We start from the raw sequence: 7,043 nt of genomic DNA on the forward strand, positions 1-7,043 counted from the left end.
ATCTCTCATCACATCTCAGAATGTCTCTCATTACATTCCAGAAGCTTCTCCCACTTTTGAGTCTGTTCCCAAGGCCCTCTAGCCAGCCGGAATGTAGCCAAAGTAATGACATCATTCAGATACCACCACAGTTTAGAAAAGGTTTACAAAGTGCTTCTTTTAAACCCTTCATCCCGGAATTTTCCACAGGAGCTGCAGAGACTTTTCAGCATGCCCTGGATGCATTTCTTCATACACCAGACACCAGACTTAACTGTCCTCACTATGTGTCACCAAGCGTGCAAACACAGTCTCTGCCCTCAAGGAATTGACACCACAGAGGGACACATACAAGCAGGTAATTATAGCACACTCAGGTTCTAGGCACTGACATAAATGGGAACGCTTGGACAAGGGGTAGGAGCCTGAGGAGCGTTGACACTGGAACTTAATCTTGAAGATGGAGAAGGGAGATCAACCTCTGTAATGGAACAAGTAGCGCTCATGAGTAACAGGCCCAGGAGCAGGGAAGGTGAGTTTCTGGGGGTCCTTGGTCTTTGGTGAAAGCCCCCCTCATGTTTTCTAGAGCCCCACCCAAGTTTGTGGGGAAGGAACTTTAGGATGGGAGCTAGGGCACTTTCTCAGCTTTTATAAGCTAGGCCAGAAACAAGAATTAAAACAGAGTTGTGAGCCTATGAATAAGATGAAGAAGGGTATTTCCCATCATAACCTCCGTCCCAGAAGGCAGACTTGCCTCCATGTGCTTACAGTGAGCCACCCTAAGAAGCTTATTTTTATGTGTTTGTACATGATGTGAATGCATGTATGTATGAGAGTGTACGTGTGTCAAGAATGTCTGTGCGTGCATGCATGTGTGTTTAAGGTGTGCGTGTTTTAATGTGTGTGCACGCACATGAGTGTACAGACATACTTGTGCATGCGTACCACAGTGCACGTGAAGAGGTCAAAGGGCAATCTCATTGTTAAGTCTCACAGTCTACCTTGCTTAAGAAAGGGTCTCTGGACTGGCGGTGGTGGTGTATGCCTTTGATCCCAGCACTCAGGAGACAGAGGTAGGGAGATCTCTGTGAGTTTGAGGACAGCCTGATCTACAAGGCTAGTTCCAAGACAGCTGGGGTCGTACAAAGAAAACCAGTCTCAAAAAAAAAAGTGGGGGTGGCGGGTGGGGGATGGTCTCTTATGTTTACAACTGCATCTTCCAGCCCAGCTGATCCACGAGTTTCTGGGAATCTGTCTGTCTCTGCCTCCTACCACGTTTTGACAGCACTGGGAATGAAGAAGCAATTTCCCATGCTCAGCCGTACATTGGTTCTGGGGCTTCAAACTCACTTCCTTATGCTTGTTCAGCAAATTCATTTACCCACTGAGCGAACTCCTCAACCTCTGTCTGGATTTGTGTGTGTGTGTGTGTGTGTGTGTGTGTGTGTGTGTGTGTGTGTGTGTTAGGTTGAGTTTTGTTTACTTGCTTGCTTGCTTTTTAAGACAAGGTCTCCCTATGTAGCCCTGGCTACCCTAGAACTCTCTATGATGACCACAGCCATGAACTCATAGAGATCTCTGCCTTCCAGGCGCTGGGATTAAAGGCATGTGCCACCACACCTGGCTCCTCTTCCACTTTTTACATGGACGCTGGGAATGAGAGCAAGTAAGTGTTCCATCTGCATAGCCGTCTCCAGAGCCCCACCAAGGGCTCGCTCTGGATCACAAGGCATTGCTGGTGGACAGTCAGCCTTAGTTACTGGAGCTCCAGCATGTAGAAACCCTAGAGGGAGATTCAAAGCTCCCTGGCCAGAGCTCCTGGGACCCAACCAACAGACAGGGCCAGCAGAGTCCCAGATCCCATCAGGAGTTGACACATCACTCTGTGTGTGCTCAGCAGATAATTAGCTTAGATACACTAGGGACCATGGACACTTTGGGAAGAGAATTACACCAGGCAAGAGCTCAGCCCAGGCAAAATCAAATGAAATCATACTGACTGCTGAGGTCAGAAAAGAGCAGCCCTGGTCTCCGAAATCTCATCAAAGTGATTAGGAAAAGTTGGTGGAGGGTGAGAAAGGGGAAGGAGAGAGTAAGGGTAAAGGTCAGGTTCCTGCCCGTGATGGTAAATACTGACAGTCAACCTGACAGGATCTAGCATCTCATAGTGTGACATGTCTCTGTGCAAGCCTGTAGGAAAGTTTCTAGATTGAGGTGGGAAGACTCGCCCTAAATTTGGGTGGCACAGTGAGTGAGCTGATCATCAGGACTCACGCTTCAGCCGCCATGTTTGCCATGCTTTTCCTTCCGTGAAGGACTTTGCCTTCAATCTTCATGGGCAGCCCATATATGCTGGTTCTCTTGAACTTGTCCATATTGGAGTTCATGGTCTAAGTTGATGAGGATGACTGATTAAATCTCTCAGATGGTTGTGAGCCACCATGTGGTTGCTGGGAATTGAACTCAGGACCTTTGGTAAAACAGGCAGGGCTCTTAACCGCTAAGCCATCTCTCCAGCCCTTCAAACTGAAGAACTAAAAGAAACCCATCCTTCTCTGAGTTGCTTTTGTAAGGTGTTTTAGCATGACAATAATATACTTCCTCTCATTAAACTTCTGGGAAGATGTAGACCCAGCCCGCCTCTGTCTGTTCTCGTGGAGAGTGACAGAGGTATGTTTTCCAAGCATGTCATACTTATTTCCTCACCATGCTCTACACATCTAGTCCCTCCCCTCCTGGAAGCCGGTTAGGAAAGAGGATTTCAAAATATAACTTGTGTATCCCACTGTCCAGCTTTGGAATCTCTGAGAGACCACTCCATTGTCCACTCAGGAATCAGGCAATCCTGTGTTAAGCAGTAGGCGTGTGCCTAGATTTGTGCTAGGCTTAGAAGCAGTGAACAAAGCCAATAAGTCTCCCCAAGCCATTGATGGTTTCACTCTCAATTTTGAAGATGAAAACTAAGGCATGAGAAAGAATTGGTCAAGCATGTGGCAGACCTAGAGTCGCTGGTAAGGAGTGGGACCAAAGGGACGAGTGTAGAGGAACAACTCACCAGCCCAGCAGAGTCCTGGGGGTTGGTGTGTGCCCAAAAGATGTGAGGACAATAAGCCGACCAAAGGTATGCCTGTTCTTTATTATCACCGCTGCCAACTATAAAGACCTTGCCACTCCTTCCCCCTGCATGCCACTGCTGTTAGAAATGAGAAAGGGTTGGGGAGTTAACACAGATTTGATTTTAGTCGTTTAAGAAGGCACTCTGAATAAGCAGAGCCCATGGTTAAGCCTTGACCTGTGAAAAGGGTTTGAAAATCAAGGGACGGTATGGAGACCCCGGTCAAGATACCCTTCTGCATCCCCCAAAGCAAAGAAAGAGTCCTTAATGGTTTCCCAGCAATGGGTGGAGTAGGCCTTGATGGATGGTCTAGTTTCTTTCTTTCTTTCTTTATTTATTTATTAAAGATTTCTGCCTCCTCCCTGCCACCGCCTCCCATTTCCCTCCCCCTCCCCCATCAAGTCCCCCTCCCTCGTCAGCCTGAAGAGCAATCAGGGTTCCCTGCCCTATGGGATTCCCACACAGAGAATTGGGTCTCGGCAAAGCAGTCCTGATCTGTGCCTGGGGCATCCGAAAAGATCCAGGAGAGAGATGAGAAAGGAAATGTAGTAGTGTGCTTGCTGAGGTTCTCACACCCAGGCTCTGAAATAAACAGAGAACGGGAGGACAACAGAGTGTGTCTGCCAGAATTTACAGATATAGCCTTTGGGTTCTCTCTCTCTCTCTCTCTCTCTCTCTCTCTCTCTCTCTCTCTCTCTCTCTCTCTCTCTGTTTGTGGGTGTGGGGGGAGGTGTAGGGTTGTGGGGGAATGTCTGTCTGTCTTTTTCTGTGTCTCTATTCCTGTATTTATCTCTGACTCTCTGTATTGATGTCTCTCTCTGTCTCTGACTTTTTCTGTCTCACTCTGTCCCTCTCTCTCTCTCTCTCTCTCTCTCTCTCTCTCTCTCTCTCTCTCTCTCTCTCTCTCCACACTTCTCCAATTCAAAAGCAGCTCACCTCTCAGCAGGGGGACTTGAGAGGCGGCTCTGGTTCACAAATGACTGTCAGAAAGGAGAAGGCTGACTCTCACTGTATAACCAGAGGCAGAATTAGGCTCTGTGGGTAGAAATTATAGGGAGGGAGATTTCAATACAAGTGATGTTGTCTTGCCATTAGAGATACCACACAGTATGGCATACTGTCTAAGAGATGAAGAGTTCCCAGGCATTGCACAAAATCAAAAACAAATGCTGGATGACCACTTACAGGAGGACTAGAGGACATTACATTCTCCCCATGAATTGTGACCTCAGTGGTCACCCGAAGCTGTCTCTTTAAAGCCGAAATCCTACGATTCCAAGTTTCACCTTTGACCAAGTTCTATTACACTACACAATATCCAGCCTTACCTTAGTCCTGGAAATACAAGTAATCTTTGGGGACCCACTCTCCCTGTTAGCCTGCTTGAAGCCCACACTAGAGGGAGGCCACATTTTCTCCTGTTTTATTAATAGTCAAGGTTAGTAAGGACACCAAACTCAGAAACAGGAGGCCTGGAGTCTGCTCTGAAGTCTCCAGTCAGAAACTCTGAGCTCTTGAGTAAATCTCCTCCCCACCTGCTTACTATCACAGCTATCTGATAAGGTAAATAGTCAAAGCAGTCCTCACTCAGCCAATCAGCTAGCTTTCTTCCTTCATTCTTCATGGAGAACACAGGAGCAATGAGGTAAGAGCCACCTCACTCTCCCCTCCTGCCCTGAGGGTCACACTCTGCCTCCTCTGCCAGCATGGAGAAGCATCAACCCTCCTCCACTTCACTGCATGTGCTCTGGCCACCAAGTCTGACAGGACATGTGGTCCTGACAGGAGCTTCTCACTTTCCTGTATCAGCAACTTTCTCCTCCTCCATCATGCAGTCAGTACAGAGGCGTGAGAATTATCAAGAGCATGAAAGACACATACAGAGAAAGGCAAACCCTAATTTTAGGAGACCTATCCTATAAATGCATTTATTAAACAGAACAAAAGATTAAATTCTAAATATTTAATAGTAGTAAGGATTTCTTTTATTTAGACATGGGAATGCTATTGTGATAGCTAACTATGTGTTTGGTTGATTGGTTGGTTTTGACAGGTCACACTTTGTGACCTAGAATTCATAACGATCCTCCTACTTCAGTCTTCTGGGTGCTGGGATTACAGAATGTGAGCCACCACACCTGGATTATTTAAAAATATATGTATTACTTTCCTTAAAGTAATTGAAGGAAGTGGAGTAGAATGGTATATATCTATCATTTCAGTACTAGGTAGGCTAGGCAGGATTACAAGTTCCAGGCCAGTCTGCGGTACATAATTATACCTAACTCAAAGACAGTAGGAGTAGATGAGTACAGATGAAAAAATACTGAACAGGTTTGACAGGTAGGTTTGTCATGCTCTATTATAATGCAGACTGGATGTCTTTAATCTGAAAAATCCAAACTCTGGAGTACTCCAAAACCAAGAACTTTTTGAGTACCAACATGATTGCCACAGATGGAAAACCGAGCACCAGGAAGTTCTGTTTCACTAATAAAAAGTGTTTTAAATACGGTATAAAATTACCATCAAGCTTTGGGTATAAAGTTGTGCTGGCTTTATTTCTGTTAACATTGGCAAAACTCCAAAACAACTTATGGGAGAAAGGCTGTGTCTTAGTTACAGTTTCTAATGCTGTGAAGAGACCATGACCTCGGCAACTCTTATGCAACATGAGGAGCGGGCTGCTTGTTGGGGTTTCTGTCCTACCCAGTTCCCACAGCTGGTAAGCCCCAAAGAAAATCACACAGAGATCTCCGTAAGTTATAAGCTGATTGACCCATTAGCTCAGGCTTCGTATTAGCTCTTATAACTTATATTAGCCCATTATTCTAGTATATGTTAGCCACATGCCTCAGTACCTCCTTCAGCAGGGAAGGTCACATCCTGCTTCTTCTGTGTCTGTGCAGGACTGTAGGAAGAGCTTCCTTCTTCCCAGAATATGCCTGTTCTCATTGCCCCACCTCTACATCCTGTCTGGTTGTCCTGCCTATACATCCTACCTGGCTACTGGTCACTCCCTCTGGGACCATGGTCTTTCAAAGCACCAACAAGGCCACACCTACTCCAACAAAGCCTCACCTGCTAATAGGGTCACTCCCTCTAGAAGCACCACAGGGTTTATTTTAGCAGTTTCGGGTTATAGTCCATGATGACAGAAAAGTCAAGGCTGCAAGAACTGAACACAGCTCATCACGTCACACCCATAGTCAAGAACAGAGAGAAACGAAAGAGTGATTGATTCCTGTGCTCAGATTCGTCGGCATGCATAGTCCTGTAGACTCCAATAGTCCTGTAACCCCCAGCCCCAGAGAATGGTGCGGCTCACAATGCATTGGTTTCCCCACTGTAATTAATGTAATCAAGACAGTCCCCACAGGCTAATCTGATCTATGCAGGCTTTACACTGAGACTCTCTTCCTGAATGACTCTAGATGCGTCAAGTTGACAATTAGAACCACCACAAAGACGTATAGGGAACATAATGAAGTCAGATGAGATAGGAGTCCTATCCCTCAAATATCCCTCAGATCTGGGGGCGGGAGGGGAGGAGGCCAAAACACTTCCAGTCTCATGATGTGGGAGTATCATATATCAATCTGTTGATTTCATTGGTTAAGCAATAAAGAAACTGCTTGGCTCATTGGTTAGGAGATAGGTGGGAGGAGCAAACAGAACAAAACGCTGGGAGGAAGAGGAAGTGAAGTCAGACTCCACAGCTCTCCTCTCCGGAGCAGACGCCTTCAGAGAGACGCCATGCTACCTGCTCCAGGGAAGACGCACGCTATGAAGCTCCAACCCAGGATGGACTTAGGCTAGAATCTTCCCGGTAAGCGCACCTAGGGGCGCTACACAGATGATTAGAAATGGGCCAGAGCAGTGTTTAAAAGAATACAGTGTCTGTGTAATTATTTCGGGGCATAAGCTAGCCGAGCCAGGCACGCGGCTG

This window comes from Microtus pennsylvanicus, chromosome 10 (genome assembly GCF_037038515.1).
Source record: "Microtus pennsylvanicus isolate mMicPen1 chromosome 10, mMicPen1.hap1, whole genome shotgun sequence".
Taxonomy (NCBI): Eukaryota; Metazoa; Chordata; class Mammalia; order Rodentia; family Cricetidae; genus Microtus; species Microtus pennsylvanicus.